General features: G+C 37.0%; 1 protein-coding gene across 1 annotated transcript in view; it reads left to right on the forward strand.

The window, feature by feature from the left end:
• The window catches only part of Tbc1d5 (TBC1 domain family member 5), a 507,456-nt gene that overhangs the window by 452,798 nt on the left and 36,783 nt on the right, over positions 1–17,875 (forward strand). The gene's annotated exons all lie outside the window — the stretch shown is intronic.

Raw genomic sequence — 17,875 nt, forward strand, 5'->3', positions numbered from 1 at the left:
TATTTCTTAAAAACTAAAAATAATTATCTTACTATTTGTTTTTAAAAAGCTATAAACTACATTTAAGTTATAGTGTTTTGATAGTTGCTCTGTAAGATCCATTGTATACATTTCCCAATAGGACGTACCTAAAGCATGTCAACTGCTTTAAAAATTTTGTTTTGTAGGCAGGGGCTGGGGCTCAGCGGTAGCACACCTGCCTGGCAAGTGTGAAGCACTTGGTTGGATTCTCAGCACCACATATTAATAAATAAAATAAAGGTTTATCAATAACTAAAAAATATTTTTTAAAAACCTGGTAGTATCTGAAATCTTTATAAAATAACTTTATAAAACTTTGTTTAACCACATTTTATGGCTAGTTTAACACCTGATATACTAATATGAACTCATATGCTCACTTTAAGATGAGACATTGTAATAGTAATACAGGATCTAGCTATAATTGGAACGGACCTAAATTGGGGGGAAAATGAACTACAAAACCTTACAGGGATGATAATTCAAAGTATATAGAATAAATAATAAGGTATCTATCTATGTGATCTTGGATGTCCTTGAGTAAGATAATCAGCTTCCTGGTATTTCAACTACTACATCTGCAAATTAAATAATATATAGTTATATATCACATAATGATGGGGCTGTTCTGAGAAATACATTATTAGGCCATTCTGTTGTTCTGTGAACATCATTGAATGTACTTATATCATCTAAATAGCTATGATATCACTGACATAATCCTATGGGATCACTGGGGTTCCTCATTGACCAAAACATCATTTTGCAGCACATGACTGTACTTTGCTCTCTGAAGGGAAGAGTTCACTGCATGCTGTCTTCAGATCCCTTTTATTTAGAAACTGTAATTCTATAATTTAAAAAACAGCACAATAGAACAGTTTTGTTTAAAGATGGCACCTTTAATGTGACCAGTTTAACTCTGCTCCCTTGTAAAACTCCAGCCTAAGGAAAATAAGAGAATAAGAAAACAAAAGAAAAGACAACAGAAAAAAAAAAAGTTTGTTTAAAGCAGATAGTAGTTGGTAACCAAGTACTAAGTCAGTAAGTAAAACCCAAGAAGCAAGTGCATTTAGGTTGTGAAATCCTCCAGGAACTCAGGAACTGAGAATGAGGATGAAAAGAGAACTGAAGGGATGATAATTCATGGAAGTGTTTAAAGAATCCAGTTTCTTTCCCCACTTAAGTAGAAGACCAGAAGTTTCATTTCCAGAGAAGCATAAAGCAGAGCATCAGGCACATTCCACTATGGAACTACCCTATTGGAAAAGGGGTGATGAATATACTTGAGTCCTAAAGTTTGAGGATACCACGCCACCACCCACACACACATTCACACATGGGCTCCTCCTATTGCTTCCCTGAGCACCAATATGCTCAACTCTTCAAGCAGGAAATTGGAAGAGTTTTCTTTAGGCACACACACAGATGGGGTGTGTACAAACTGTATGTTTACATGAGAAGAGGAGAGAGCAGGAAGGTGGTGGTCAGTAGAACTAAATCTCTTTCCATAGTGGGAAAACACTGGAGAAAAATTAAAAAGTAACAATACAAACTAACAAAACAAACAAACAAAAAATTTGAAAGAGGTTGCTTCTGGGAACAGGAAGTGGAAGGTAGTGTTGTGGGAACTGTCTTTCATAACAGGCCCTGTAGAACCATTTGACTCTTCAGTATTACACAGGTGACTGAGATTTAAAATAATAACTAAAAATTACAACAAAAATAGAATGCATTGGCATAATAAATTAGAAGAGCTGTCTGTATGAAGAATCATGTATGTGAAGAGCCAGAATAAAGGAATAACAAATGAGAAAGGCATATGGAGACATGTTTCATTTGCATTCTATTATATTTTTGGTAGCATATGGATTAGTCTACAACATAAATTAATTACATCTCTTGATGGTGATATTTTAACATAAAACTGAGAAGTTGAACAAAAATAGAAATAGGGTAAGTCTAACTCCCTACATAGATGTGCTGTGAACCAAGAGACAGAATGGAAGTGATCATTCAAAATTTAATGTTTCCTAACCTGTGGGGAGAAAGTAGGCAGAAATTTTTAAGAGAAAGTTCATGGTTTTTTAAGTAATACAGTAGTTTTATTATTTTATGAAATAGCGTGTGGTAGTCAGTTCTCTTTGCTATCTCTTGCTAGGATTATACCTCCTTGTCCCCTTTGATCTGTCAAAGTCATGTGACTAGTTCTGTCCAGTGAATTGTGAGTGGAAGTGATAACACATGTATTGCCACTGCAAAAGCCTCCACTACTCAAATTTTCTCAAGCACAAAGAGCGGAGTCTTCCTGTCAGCCCAGGAAGTACATACATGAAATATGCTTTGATTGATGTAAGATTTGATTGATGGTTATCACAGCCTAACAGTGCATAGTTGGAAAATGCTCAGGCCCACAGCTGGCAATCATTCTCCCATGGGAGTGATGAGCTACTTACCTGACATAGGAGTAGTCTCAGTGTCACCAAGCCTGATTAGGTACCCACCATCCTTGCACCCACTTTGCTTTTATTTCAGCTCAGTTTGGTGTGAAGAAGGGGTAGTGTCCTTGAAAAAGCTCAAGATAGTTTTTTATTAAGTCATTATCATCAGTTTCTCACACCAGCAACTGGTCAGAAATTGAAACAAGATACCTGGAATTAAACTATATGATGCTTTTCAGATTTCAAGATTCCATTAATCTTTTAAAGCAGTCTAGCATCAAGAGTGTTGATGTCAATTATCAAAAAGTTACAATAGCAGTTGAAAACTGACATACAACCAAAGATAACCTAGTAATAGCTATCATCCCAAGTGTGGTGAAATCTGCTTATAATGGTATTTTGAGAAATGATTTTCAAAATCAATACAGGTGCAACATATCCTGGATGAGCATCACCTTATGTCGCAGAACTTTTTCCCTCTTGGTATCTCCTGTATGTGTACCATGTAAAGCCCTTTTGTAATCTGCAGGCTATCTTCTTTAGATAAAGATACATCTGGCTATATGAGAGGGCCATATTTAACTAAAATTCTAAAGAGGTAACAGATTAACCCTTGTGCAGATGTTTATAAAAGACATCATTAAACTTCTTTACTGAACTGTGAACAAAGTAGAGAGTTTTAAAAATTGGCCTCACTTTACTACCCATCATACCATGGTTTTGAAGATTGGTATTTATTCATGAAGTTGGTTTTCTTTCTGTCTTATTTCTCAAAAGAGCCTTTAAGTCTTACCTAATTCAAACTAGGTTTTAATTAAGCTCTTTTGTCTTGAAGAAAAATGGAAAATTTTGATACTTTTAATATTTTATGCTTTATTTTACATGACAAGTGTCATCCAGTACTTAAGTTTCCTAGAAATGTGCTTTTTAGTTGGTCATTTATCTATTAAATAAGTTTTTAGTCATGTTCTATGATTGTTGCTAAATTATTTTCTAATGGTATCTTTGCTATGGTTAAAAGATAGGGAAGATAATGAATATAAGGAAAACTCTAAAAGTGACTTATGTGAATAAATTCTAATATTTTTTAAAAAGGATTTATTTTTTAAGTTCCTGAAGAACTGCAAGACATTTTGCTATGTTTATGATAATTATATATCAATCTTCAAAAACCTGAAAATATCCATGATTCAGAATTCTCAAGAAAGGACAGAAAAATCAAAAGCTTCCTGAGCTAGATATCCCTACCTAAGACAGGATGCATAATGATAAACCCACCACCAAGGGTTCATAGTGCTTCTGAGGGGCTCACCCCGTGTGTTTATAACCCTGCATTCACACCTCTTTGCCCCTTAGTAGTCTGAACATACACCATGGTCATACTAATAGGACTTAATCTTATAATATTCTTTGGTCTATTCTTTATCATGACAGAATAACAAAAAGTATCAGGTGAATGAAAAGAAAGTGGATTCTTATTTACCTATGGAAGTAGAGACAACTTGAACATTACCTAATCTACTTCTGGCCTTATTTTAGAAACTGTAATTTAAAACATTATACCTGAATAAGGAATATAAGATAAAATGCTTATAGTGAAACTGGAGAAGGGGAAGTTAAGTAATTAAACTAAATTTTTTTTAAAACTCATTTACTGAAGAGATATGGTTATAAGCAGTAAAGATACACACACACCCTTTCCAGAGACAGTATTTGGGAAATCCTCATGAGGCTTATTTTCTCATCCCATGGGCAGAATTCAATTCCATGCCCACTCCTAAGCCAACCTCTGTTTAAGGGGAAAGGTTAAGAGAACCCCATGACTGTGTGTGTGAAAAGGCTGTAGGCAGATATGATAAGGCAGCCAACAACTTAGTAGGCAATTAACTGACAGAATAATCTATCTTATCCTCCCCTGAAACAGAGCCAGTTTTGTTGTAATTAGTTATGTTTTAGCAGTGGATTTTCAGGCCACTTGAGTTAAATTGGTGGTTGGAAAAGAATGGAACAGAGTGTACCTTTCCCAGGACACCAGAATTTTCTAGTTACCTGATTTTCTTTCAAGTCAATGATGTGTATACTACCCAGGAACACATGGGAAGTTTCAATCACAATGGATTTTTTTATGGACTGGGTGGAATTGAATGCTGGCCTCTAGAATTTGTCTTGTTATATAGGATCTTTCAATACTTAAAGCTACATTGGTAATCTCTCATCATTTATTCAATAATGTTAATGATAACTGGATTAAAATACAGTATTGTTTGCATCACATTCCCACTTACCAAGTTAACTGAAATGAACAGATATGAGTTCAGAAATCTGTTTTTCTAGCTGCTTTTAAATATCATGAGAGAAATTTTAATCTAATCCCAATTTATGATAGTCAGCTAGTCATTTAAATCTTGTGCATGGTCTGCTGATGAATCAGCTTAAGGTCAGGGAGGGTAGACCTTGTATCTTTGTGGGAGAGTTCCATCTCCATCTAGTCACCTCACCTAGCTCATGTAAAATAACATGAACAGCAAAGGGAACATCATCAAAAGCTCTCAGTTTTCCACAGTTTATAGCATGACATTTCAATTTAGCTTTTTTTTTTAAAAAAAAAGAGAGAGAGAGAGAATTTCAATATTTATTTTTCAGTTTTCGGTGGACACAGCATCTTTGTTTGTATGTGGTGCTGAGGATCGAACCTGGGCCGCACGCATGCCAGGCGAGCGCGCTACCACATGAACCACATCCCCAACCCCAATTTAGGTTTTATAAACATTTTTTACAACCAACCTTTTTGCTTCTTTATGCTTCAATAAATTTATTTTAAACCAAAACATCCAAGGAGCCCATGAAAGCAGAATCCCAGGCAGTGGAGTCCTGCGCCTTCACTGTAATGCTTTTTGTAGGACAGTGCCCTTTGAAGCCAATGAGACACCCATCCTTCTCATGCTGAGCCTTCTTCCTCCATCATTTGTCTTCATCTTCATCATCTCCATAAAATGCAAAGATGCCAGATTGTACCCATCCTGAACACTGCCCAGGAGGCATAGTGGATGGCTTGGGGAGAACTTAAGTGAAGCAATTAGATATATTTACAATGCCTGGCCAGAAATTCCTGTGGTTTTGAATCATGCTAAATTAAATGTGTTATTGATAACATTTGTTTCCTCCAGTGACCTTTCTGGAAACTTCACATTATGTCTTCTTTCAATGCCACATTACCTTGGGGACAAGTTATTTGTGCCCTAAAATGCACATGTGTGTGGCCTAGAGGGAAATGAGGGATTTGATTTAATCTTGTGCAGGTGGTGAAAGTCAGCCAAGGCCATAGGCTAGATTGTGGCTTCTGTAATGCTGTCTCCCTGCTCCCACAATGGTATAACCACCCTCCCTACAATGTCTGCCTGCTTTCAGAACTTTAATTCCTAGCATCCCATCATTTATTCTTTAAACCACCTATAATAGCTTTCTGAAGAGATTATAGTTTTAATCCAGAAGAATTCTAGGCCTGTCAAAGGACATCTAGACTTACTGAATAGTAAGGGAGGAGACGTGTATCAGCCTTCACTCTACCCCTGAAACTTTAAGGCTAAGGAACTCCTTTAGGTTTATTCCTCATAACTAAACTGAATCTTATGCCCAGAGAGTCAGTAGGAGGCTGGGCACCTTTACCAGAGCTTTCTCTCTTTCTCTGCTTTTATTTCTCCTTATTTCCTGTCCCAAGGGCCATGTGATAGGAATTCATACACCTGGAAGTACTGCAGTCTGAGGGAAACCTCACACCTGATGCATGGGAGAAAGGGGCAGGTTATGGGGGCAAAACCCAGCCATGCTCTACTCACTGGGCAACATACCCTGTTCCAGGGGCCATATTTGCTTTTTTTCCCCCTTCTGCACAAAGTAAATACTCACTCCATATGTCCTGCTATGAAAGGGAAAGATTTTCCCTAATTCCATGCTTTAGGTTAATGAATGCCTTAGGTTAGTGAAAAGGGAACTGCAGTTTGGAAAATTCATCACTTTTCTGTCTTGTGGCAGTGATGATGAAATAAACTTGGATACTAAGCAAGAAAGGAATCTTTAATCAGTCTGGTCATATTGGGAAGGCAGAGTGAGATCTTGCATTTCACCCCTGTCTTTGGAGTCCTTACAGGAGCTTTAGTTTTAAATAGAGGAAGATTGATGCAGGGAGTAATGCATAATTAACAATCCTGGTTAAACTGTCTCCTGGTTGAACATTATTTTCCAGTCTGGTGTTGCAAGGAGCAATTTCTACCTAATGCTCAGGATGTCTGTGTCTTGGATATGTGGTCCTGGAAGGGCACGATGACTGGAGACTTCTAGGCAACACTGCAGATGTCTGATGTTATAAACGCTCACAGTCTAATGTCCTTACAAATCTGACCTCCGTCTGGAAGGGGATGAGTTGGAATAGGTTCATTTAGAGCTCATAAACTTTGAACTACCAATTTTTAGTCAACATTCCTTAAATGATTAACATGCCTATATGCAGAGCTGAACAAGGTTGTGACCCAAAGTTTTAGATAGTAAAGGAAACAGATGGAAAATGAAGGCAGAGATGCCAAACTTCATCCTGTTTTTAGCTACCCATAGGGCATCTGCAGGCCTAAGAGTCACTGCTTTAGCAAAAGCAGCCTGAGATCCTGTTATAATGCCTCATTAATCCTTTACATAAACATGTCATTTGTTACAAATGCATCTAATTAATTTTCTTATAGTTGAGTTTGATTAGACTAGTGGATTTCACTAACATAAGCTTCACCTTGATATGGGGTGTTGGTCTGATTATAAAATGCAGTTCATCACAATTTTTTTAAATATATAGGAGAGGAAAAGTCTTTTTAGCCCTGACATTGTAGTATGACTAACAGATTTCTTTTTATTTATATATGACAGTGGAATACATTACAATGGTTATTACACATATGGAGAATAATTTTTCATATATCTGGTTGTATACAAGGTATATTCACACCAATTTGTGTCTTTATACATGTACTTTGGATAATAATGATCATCACATTCCACCATCATTTCTTCTTTTCCTTCCCCTCCAACCCCTCTGCCCTATCTAGAGTTTCTCTATTCCTCCTATGCTCTTCTCCCTTTCTCACTATGAATCAGCCTCCTTATATCAAAGAAAACATTCGGCATTTGTTTATTTGGGATTGGCTAACTTCTCTTAGCATTGTCTTTTCTAACTCCATCCATTTACCTGCAAATGCCATGATTTTATTCTCTCTCATTGCTGAGTAATATTCCACTGTGTATATATGCCACATTTTTTTTTATCCATTCATCTATTGAAGGGCATCTAGGTTGGTTCCAAGTTTAGCTATTGTGAATTGTGCTGCTATAAACAATGATGTGACTATGTCCCTGTAGTATGCTGTTTTTAAATCCTTTGAGTATAGACCAAGGAGAGGGATAGCTGGGTCAAATGATGCTTCCATTCCCAATTTTCGAAGAAATCTCCATACTGCTTTCCATATTGGCTGCACCAGTTTGCAGTCCTACCAGCAGTGTATGAGTGTACCTTTTTCCCCACATCCTTGCCAACACTTATTGTTAGGATGGTTTTGATTTGCATTTCTCTAATTGCTAGTGATGATGAACATTTTTTCATGTATTTGTTGATTGATTGTATCTCATCATCTGAGAAGTGTCTGTTCAAGTCGTTGGCCCATTTATTGATTGGGTTATTTTTTTTTTTTTGGTGTTTAACTTTTTTGAGTTTTTATATACCTGAGAGATTAGTGCTCTCTCTGATGTGTGAGGGTTAAAAATTTGCTCCCAAGATGTAGACACTCTATTCACCTCACAGATTGTTTCTTTTGCTGAGAAGAAACTTTTTAGATTGAGTTCATCCCATTTATTATTCTTGATTTTAATTCTTGTGCCAAAGGAGTCTTATTAAGGAAATTGGGGCCTAATCCCACATGATGGAGATTAAAGCCTACTTTTTCTTTTATTAGACACAGCGTCTCTGGTTTTATTCCTAAATCTGATCCATTTTGAGTTGAGTTTTGTGCACAGTGAGAGATAGGGGCTTAATTTCATTTTGTTGCATATGGATTTCCAGTTTTCCCAGTATCATTTGTTGAAGAAGCTATCTTTCCTCCAATGCATGTTTTTGGTGCCTATGTCTTACATAAGATAATATTAATTTTGTGGGTTATGCTCTGTGTCCTCTATTCTGTACAATTGGTCTACCAGTCTGTTTTGGTGCCAATACTATGCTGTTTTTGTTACTATTGCTCTGTATTATAGTTTAAGGTCTGGTATAGTGATGCTACCTGCTTCACTCTTCCTGCTAAGGGTCTCTTATTTTTCCAGATGAATTTCATGATTGCTTTTTTATGTCAAATTTTTCATTTGTTTTGTTTCAATTTCATTCATTTCAGTTCCGATTTTAATTGTTTTCTGTCTTCTGCTGCTTCTGGTGTTGATTTGTTCTTCTTTTCCTAGGGCTTTGAGGTGTAATGTTAAGTCATTTATTTGTTGACTTTTTCTTGTTTTAAGGAATGAACTCCATGCAATGAACTTTCCTCTTAGAATTGCTTTCATAGTGTCATAGAGATTTCCATATGTTGTATCTGTGTTCTCATTCAACTCTAAACACCTTTTAATCTCCTCCTTGATGTCTTCTGTAACCCATTGTTCATTCAGTAGCATATTATTTAGTCTCCAGGTGTTAGAGTGGATTTTATTTCTTATTTTACCATTGATTTCTAATTTCATCCCATTATGATCTGATAGAATGTAGGATAGTATCTCTACTTTTTTATATTTGCTAAGAGTTGCTTTGTGGTACAGGTTCCATGTGCTACTGAGAAGAAAGTATATTCTCTTGTTGAAGGATGTAATATTCTATATATGTCAGTTAAATCTAAGTTATTCATTGTATTATTGAGTTCTATAGTTTCTTTATTCAGCTTTTGTTTGGAAGGTCTATATAGTGATGAAAGAGGTGTGTTAATGTCACCCACAATTATTCTGTTATGCTCTATTTGACTCTTGAACTTGAGAAGAGTTTGTTTGATGATTGTAGATGCTCCATTGTTTGGGGCATATATATTTATAATTGTTAAGTTTTGTTGGTGTATGGTTCCCTTGAGCAGTATGTAGTGTCCGTCTTTATCCTTTTTGATTGACTTTAGTTTGAAGTCTACTTTATTTGATATGAGGATTGAAACCCCTGCTTGCTTCCACAGCCAATGTGAGTGAAGTGATTTTTCCCAACCCTTCACCTTCAGTCTGTGGATGTCTTTTCCTATGAGATGAGTCTCTTGGAGGCTCCATATTGTTGGCTCTTTTTTTTTTTTTAATGCAATCTGCTAGTCTATGTCTTTTGATTAGTGAATTTAGGCCATTAACATTCAGGGTTACTATTGAGACATGATTTGTATTCCCAGACATTTTTGTTTATTTTTGGTATTTAACATGACTTGGTTTCTCCTCTGATTAGATTTTCCTTTAGTGTTATATCTCCCTCTGCTGGTTTTCATTATTGTTTTTCATTTCCTCTTCTTGGAATATTTTGCTGAGGATGTTCCGTAGTGCAGGTTTCTCGTTGTAAACTTTTTAAACTTTTGTTTATCATGGAAGGTTTTTATTTCATCATCATATATCTAAAGCTTAGTTTTTCTGGATATAAGATTCTTAGTTGGCATCCATTTTCTTTCAGAGCTTGGTATATGTTATTCCACAATTTCCTGGCTTTGAGGGTCTGGGTTGAAAAATCTGCTGAAATACGAACTGGTCTCCCCCTGTATGTGATCTGATTCCTCTCTCTTGTGGCTTTTAAGATTCTATCCTTATCTGTATTCTTGGCATTTTCATTTTAATGTGCCTTGGTATAGATCTGTTGTAATTTTGTACATTTGGTGTCCTGTAAGCCTCTTGTATTTGGTTTTCCAATTCGTTCTTCATGCTTGGGAAATTTTCTGATATTATCTCATTGAAGAGATTGTGCATTTCTTTGGTTTGAAACTCTGTGTCTTCCTCTATCCCAATAACTCTTACATTTGGTCTTTTGATGCTGTCCCATAATTCTTGTATGTTCTGTTTATGGTTTCTTACTGTCTTCACTGTGTGATCAACTTTGTTTTCCAGATTGTATACTTTGTCTTCATTATCTGACATTCTTTCTTCTAAGTGATATAGTCTGTTGGTTATGCTTTCTATTGAGTTTTTTATTTGATTGATTGTATCCTTCATTTCAAGGATTTCTGACTTTTTTTTTCATAGTCTCTCTCTAGAAATAATCTTTTGCTACCTGTATTTGTTCTCTTATCTCTGTTTTGGAGTGATCAGTTTTTGTCTGTATTTGCTCATTTAGGACATTCTTTAACTCACAGATCATTTTAATTAAGAACCTCCTGAACTCCTCTGACATTTCATAAACTTCGCTGTCCATAGGTTCTGTTATTATAGTATCCTGGTTTGTTTGGGGTACTTTCCTTCCCCCACCTTTTTTTTTCCCATGATGTCTATGTGTCTTCCTTTCTTGAAGTGTAGATCTGAGATACTACAGTTTCTTCTCTATATTCTTGTAGTACCATGCAGATTGTCTATACCTCACCTTGATGTTGGGTTTCTAGACCCTGCTGGTGTCCCTCAGTGTATGCTACTGCATCTAAGGTTGATGGCGACAATAGCAGAGGTAACTCAAGATAATAGTTAAGGTGCTCCAAGATGGAAGCAATGTCTTACAGAGATGGGGCTGAAAGAGTGGACCTCACACTGTTTTGGGGATGCCTGCTCTGAGATGCAGCTGCTTGTATTCCCTGTTATCAAAAAGTTAGGGGCTACTGAGTAGAGAAGGCTATGGCAATGACTGCCCAAGATGGAAGTGTCCCAGGATGGAAGGGGTTAGGTTTAGGCTCCCAGGCTGGAGAGTGGGGGGTGGGGCGGTTTTGGATCTACCCTGGACCTGGGTCCTGCACAAGTCAGTGTGGAGAGATCTGGGCCCAGTCTGACTCCTGCGGTAGTCTGCTGGACCGAAGTGGCGATCCTGTACCAGAGGTTAGGCTCTGGCAGGTTTCTGCCTCACCGGTGGAGGGTTGGACCAGGGCCTACTGTGAGCCTGGGTCCCTTGCGGGCTGGTGTGGGCCAACTAATAGATTTTTAACATCTTAAATATATGGATCACCAAAAGATAAATCAAATTTCCAAAGCATCCTTTTTATTTGAGATGATGTTTTCCCTCAGAATTCTTATTAACTGTGGTATCTATATAGCCTCTCATTCCAGTCAGAATGTCATTTTCCAAATTATTTTTGGTCAGTAAATAGGAATTTTAATATCAGTAACTCAAATTATGATGTTTGTAATAAGCCAAGAATAAATTGGCTTTATATTAAATTCCTAGAATGTTATAGGCTATATATGAAAATGAGAGAAGAGAATTCAAAAAAAATGTTTGGACTTGAAAAGCAGTTGTAAAAAGGGAGGCTTCCTTCTCTCCCATCTCCACCCATCATTCATTTATAGACCCAATACTAGACTCTTTAATTCCTGGCTTTTGTGGTCTTATTTCCCAGTTTTATGTCACCTTTAATATTCTTATTGTTCTGCTTTAATCTCCTTTCTTATTTTGCATCTGTGATGAACTCTTAAACATGGCCTGATCTCATTAAATAAACAAAATCCTTATCCCTGCTGTTGGAAGGGCCTTCCAGTACAGCATTTAGGATCACCTCCAGGTTATCATTCTTACCTCTTGAATTTCATCACCTTTGTATTCCTAGAAGCCATTACAAAGGGAAGACAGTTAACATTTGCCTGCATCCTTCCCTCTGTGCCTTCAGATACTTCAAGAGTTCCCCTGACAAGGAAAGGTCTTGTAAAATACATCAGTAACCTGCCCATGTACATATGTGTACCCACTACTGCAAGGTCCAAAAATTGAAGGAGGCCATGAATACACAATAATACCCCATCAGTTTAGAGCAAGAAATGCTGCCAAATTGCTCACTTGTAGGACATTCTCAGTCTGGGTTCTAGGGATCTCTTGGGTTTGAAGCACATTGTGCACTCTGCATGCAACTCTAATTCAATCCTCATGATACCAAAATGAGTACTCCATAAAATATCAAGAAAAATGAAAAAGAATGAAATCAGGCTGGTTAGTACAATATGATCATTTATAATTATGGAAATGTTAAATTTAACCTAGACAACAAACTTTAATACAGTCCATTGTGGAAACTAATCTGTTTGCTGCCAAGGGTAAACACCTTTGATAAAGGGCTTTAGAACTGAGTTTGGGGGGTGAAGCTCACTAACAGTGCACTTGCCTAACATGCACAAGGTCTTGTAAAATAGATCAGTAATATCAGTAAAATATATTAGATTTTGCATCCCCGTCTCTGCAAAAAAAAAAGAAAAATTATGTTTGAAGGTTGGGCAGACACATGATCTTATTTTCTCAAATGAATGAGCAGGCCTAATACTTTTGCTGGGAATTAGGATTTAAATTTCAATGCTGGACCTTGTATTTCACTCCAGAGAGATTGTTCTTATTTAGGATTCTTTAAGCTACATATAACAGGAATTCTGTTATATGATTCCAATAACAGGGAAAGTTATTAATATAAATAAATCCAAAGGGATTCTCATTTCTCACTGCACATTAGAATCACTTGGGGAATTTTAAAGCAATGCAGGCAACAGAAGAACTGAATCAGAATTTCAAGATGGGGCCCAGGCATTATTAATTGTTCAGTTTCATCAGGTTATTTAAATGTGTTATTGAGATTTAAAACCGCTAATTTAGAAGCTCATCAATATCTTCAAGGAACCATGTTCTTGCTGTTTTTCTGCCCTGCTCTGCACAGATCAGGCCTTTCCCCAAGTTGTATACAAGACACCTACAACAACTGTAAGCACCATATACATTCACCAACATCCAGAGGAGAAAGGTCCCTTTTCTCCCTATGTCTTCCCTGGGCGTCCTTTTAAAATAGGGTTGCCAGGTAGAATACAAGATACCCAGTTACATTTCAGGTAAAAAGGTACTTTTAGTACCATGGAACATTTGAGACATACTTAACACTAAAAAATTATTGTTTATCTCAAATTTAAATGTATGTCCTATGTTTTTTATTCCTAAATATAGCAACCTTATATTAAAGACAAAAGATTTTTAAGAACCATTCAAAGTCTTCCCTTTGTCTCATTGGCCAAGATTCCTAAAACTATCAATGGAAGACGTAATGCTATTACCCTTAAATCCATCAAGCTCTAGCCCTTGCCCTACAGCTGTGGATTGGATGAGGTTCACCCCAAGAGGAGATATATGGCTGCAGGGCCTCTTTGGGATGGAAGACACAGGGAACATTACCATTAACTGCTAGAGAGCCAGAATTCATGTGGACACTTTTGTTCAGTTAGCTCTGAGAGCTACTATGGGTCTAGACTAAAGCTTGTCTGCAGTTACCTTTGTGGAAAAAATATAAATCTGGTTGTCAGGTATGTATTCATCTTGAGATGAACAGTCATCTTCAAAATAGTCAGTTTTAAGCATGGTTATAAAACCACAGGGCTCATGGGATTAGGGCACAACACTCGGTGAACATCATCAGTGACACATGAAACAAGGTAAGAATTTAATAATAGCTTGTGAATTACTGTGAAGTGGTGGAAAGAATTATTTTGAATCTGATGGATTGGGGTTGGGGTTCCAGCCCATAAGACCCACCATGAGCTAAGACAGCTGGCATATATCTAGGGTATGTGCCTGTAAGCATGTAGGAATTTTTTGTATTCCTGTGTTCAATTACATGCAGTTTTCTGTGGTCCCCTAGCATTTCTTAAGGATAAAATGACACATAAAGCAAACATGAAGTTCAAGTTATCTCAGTTTTTCCTAGTACATCATTCTCATTGTCCAAACAAGCATTGCAACAGAATTGACTATACTGAGTTGCATGCAACTTCAGAATTTGGTATGTTGGAGGTGTGAGAATATAGAAATAGTATATGTTGTATAATTGTTTGTCCTCATTTCAGTAAACAGTAGGCTCATGTTAATTAAGAATTTTAGAGGAAACCCATTTTATAATGGCCACATCCATCCAAGGTATTTGCTCACTAAGTATGTCTGCCTCCATTTCTCACTCCCCATCAGAATTCTGCAAGGTCCCTTTTCTCCCTAGAATAAACTCTTCAGTTTTGAAGTGTGGCCATAAGACCCTGGGTGATCTTTTCCTGTCAAGCCTCATTATCATCCTCCCTCTAGCTACTCCCAGCACTTCAGGAATATGCAGCTGATTAGTTCCCTCAAACCAAATGTGCTCTCATAGTTGTGTGTTGTTTTCCTCCACTGTCTCTCCTGATCCAAATGATTCTTGTGGCTACAAAACTCAAGGGTTCCTTCCAGTCTCAGCCCAACCACCTTCCCATCTCCCATCTGAAAGCTTTCAGTGCTGTCAGTAGGTAGTAGGGGCTCTAGATAGGCTGCAGATTCCAGATCCTTCCCAACCTAGAGAGACAGCATCTGGAGGTGGAGAGTGCTCTGCTTAGCCTGCAGATGCTACAGATGCTACCCCTGCTGCCCCTGCTTCCAGTGGCAGAGATTTCTTGTACTCACCCATGAAGCTCTTGCATGCACTGGTCTCTCTCACTGGTGTTCATTGAACATTTAGGAATAAATAAGTAACATTTCAAGTTTATGTGTTGTGCACGTGTCCAGCTGTATCAGGCCTTACTCTGGTGTTCTCTAGGGCAAGTGGCATTTCCAACCATTTATAAAATCTGAAATTATTGCTACTTAGTGAGAGATGGGGTTTCTATATATTAGTTTAAGGGATGAACTAAGAAAAGTATGATTGGCATGTGAATAAGCCATATAATTCTCCTTCTCACCTGATTTTTTTTTTCTTTCAAGAAGTCTCAGAATTGGTATTTATGTTAAAAATAAGAAATATTAAGGCTATTTCAGCACTTGTTTCCTGTACCAAATTGTAAAGTATTTCTTAAACCTTGCTTGATTCTCCACTTGGATTTGCTGCAAGATATGTTTTTTTGTTTACCTTTATTATATTATGGGAGAATGTTATGGGGTTATTTAGTTCGGAGAACAATGGTACAAGTGTCACATGTCAACCTCACATAAATCAATTAGCTTGGCCAAGGCCCTATTATCAGGGTCTGATATTGTGCAGACACCTACTTTTGGTGGCAGGAACAGCAAAGGAGAATTCACAAATGGTTTTGCTCAGCCAGCAACATATGAGAAACTTAATCAGAGGCCCTGGAGCTGGCTATGTGGGTTTCATCCAATGGTCTGATTATGTGTGAGTGGTGAGGAGGAAAGGGCCTAGTGAATAGAGTCACATCTGTGCTAATTGGCTTATGGAGGATCTACAAGCTTGATCAGGTCACCGAGTTATAAAAATACAACACAGATGACAACCTGACAGTCCAAAAGATTTCTCCACCATTGCCATTTAGACTCTGATATAAGGGTCTTCCTTGGAGAGCCCTTTTTTTCCCAGATAAAATGTTCAAAAGACTGGAAATTGCCTTAACAACTGTGCTTAACATTTTCATACCTCTTAATTTTTATAGGGCAAAGAATACCAAGATATACCATGTGCATATAATTATTTATTTTAAGCCAGTTTTAGGGCTTTTACAAATAATAACATTTGTAATTATGTAAGTGAGGTGTGATTCTTTCATCATACTCATGTAAGGTTGATCCTAGTTAAAAGATTTAATTTCAATTTCTAGTATGTTTATTATAGGATTGTAAGTTTATTCAGTTTACTTTTGAATTTGTAGCCCATGATTCTGTTTTCTGGCACTTATTTTGTCTTCTCTGTTTATTCTGTTTTTTGTTAAGCAACTTTTGTAAAGGCAAAGTTAGATTAAAATAGCTCACAATGTTGAATGGCAAAGGATATAAAAGCATATGTTTTTAAAGCTAAAAGTTCTTACACTTTTTTTTTATAAAAATATCTTCAGAATCCAGGCATGGTGGTGTATGCCTGTAATCCCAAGGCTGAGGCAGGAGGATCACAAGTTCAAAGCCAGCTTCAGCAGTTTACCAAGTCCCTGAACAACTTAACAAGATCCTATCTCAAAATAAAATAAATAAAAGGGCTAGGGATGTAGCTCAGTGTTAAAAGTGCCTAAAAATCAAGAATGAATTTACCATAAATTATGGACAGCTGTACAATTTACTTTTCTTTGCATTCATGTTTGAGAAGCGTCTTTTATTCTCTGATACTTACAACCTCTGTTTATCAAAAATTACAAAAGATATTTTGTATTTCACTTGTGTTTTATAATAATTTATAAGTACTTGTGCTTACAGTAGAGTAAGTTAAGGCCTAATGATCCAAGAATTAGCTCTGAATTGTGTTCTATGAATGAACCCTGCATCCACAGGGATCTTGTTAGAAATGCAGAATCCCAGGCCTACCCACGATCTACTAAAATAGACCCCACATTTTAACACCCAGGCAATTTTGTGCATATTAAAGATTGAGAAGAATTAGTCCAAGATAAATTGACTATCAAATCAGAAATGAGATTTTCTCATATAAAGCAAGCATGTTTTTGTAGATGACAGCTAAGTGCTGAGGGTTTATAGAGTGCTTTCCTTGTGTTCTTTTCATTCTGAGAATTTAATATGCATTGGTTTCTTTAATCCTCCAAGGACATTGTAAGGTAAGTCTGTAATTACTGCCCATCTTACAGATGAGAGAACAGAGGCACAGAGAGACTATGCTAAGTTCTGTCTATAAAAAAAAAGTCACTAGTCATAATTGGGCACTAGGAAGTTTGTGCTTTATCAGGTAGAGCCAAATAATAAAGTAAGTTAAGAAACTAGGATTTTCATTTTATTTTTTACTGTCTCAAGAAAATTTACGAGAGGCAGCTGAATAAAAAAAGAATTTTTTGTCAATTTTGTAAACCTAACATTCTATTTTTAAAATACTTAGAATCCATCTCTGTTGGGGGACTGGAGTCTATTTTCCCTCTGCTTTCATCCTACAGTCAACACAACAGACTTCTGTGTCCTCAAAAGGTGTGACAAGTCCTCCCCATTGGCAGGCAAGCCAGCAGTTCTGCAGCAGCACACACCAGCTGGGTGTTCTCCAGCTCAGTTCTGATACTATTTACCTGGGGACAGCATCAGATCCCACAGGTGAGGGCTCATTCCCCAAGGCTGCCCATCCCAGATGCCAGTTTTATATAGCTCAAGTTTCCTGAACCCCTCTCCTTGGTTTAATTAAGTTGGTCAAGCAGCCTGCAGAACTTACTTAATTTTCCTAATTTATTACAAAGGATGTTGTAAAGGACACAGATGAAGAGATGCAAAGAGCAAAGTATAGAAGAAAGGGCATGGAGCTCCTAGAGATCCTGCATGTATTCAGCTTCCT

Source organism: Ictidomys tridecemlineatus, chromosome 2 (genome assembly GCF_052094955.1).
Source record: "Ictidomys tridecemlineatus isolate mIctTri1 chromosome 2, mIctTri1.hap1, whole genome shotgun sequence".
In the NCBI taxonomy this organism is placed as follows: Eukaryota; Metazoa; Chordata; class Mammalia; order Rodentia; family Sciuridae; genus Ictidomys; species Ictidomys tridecemlineatus.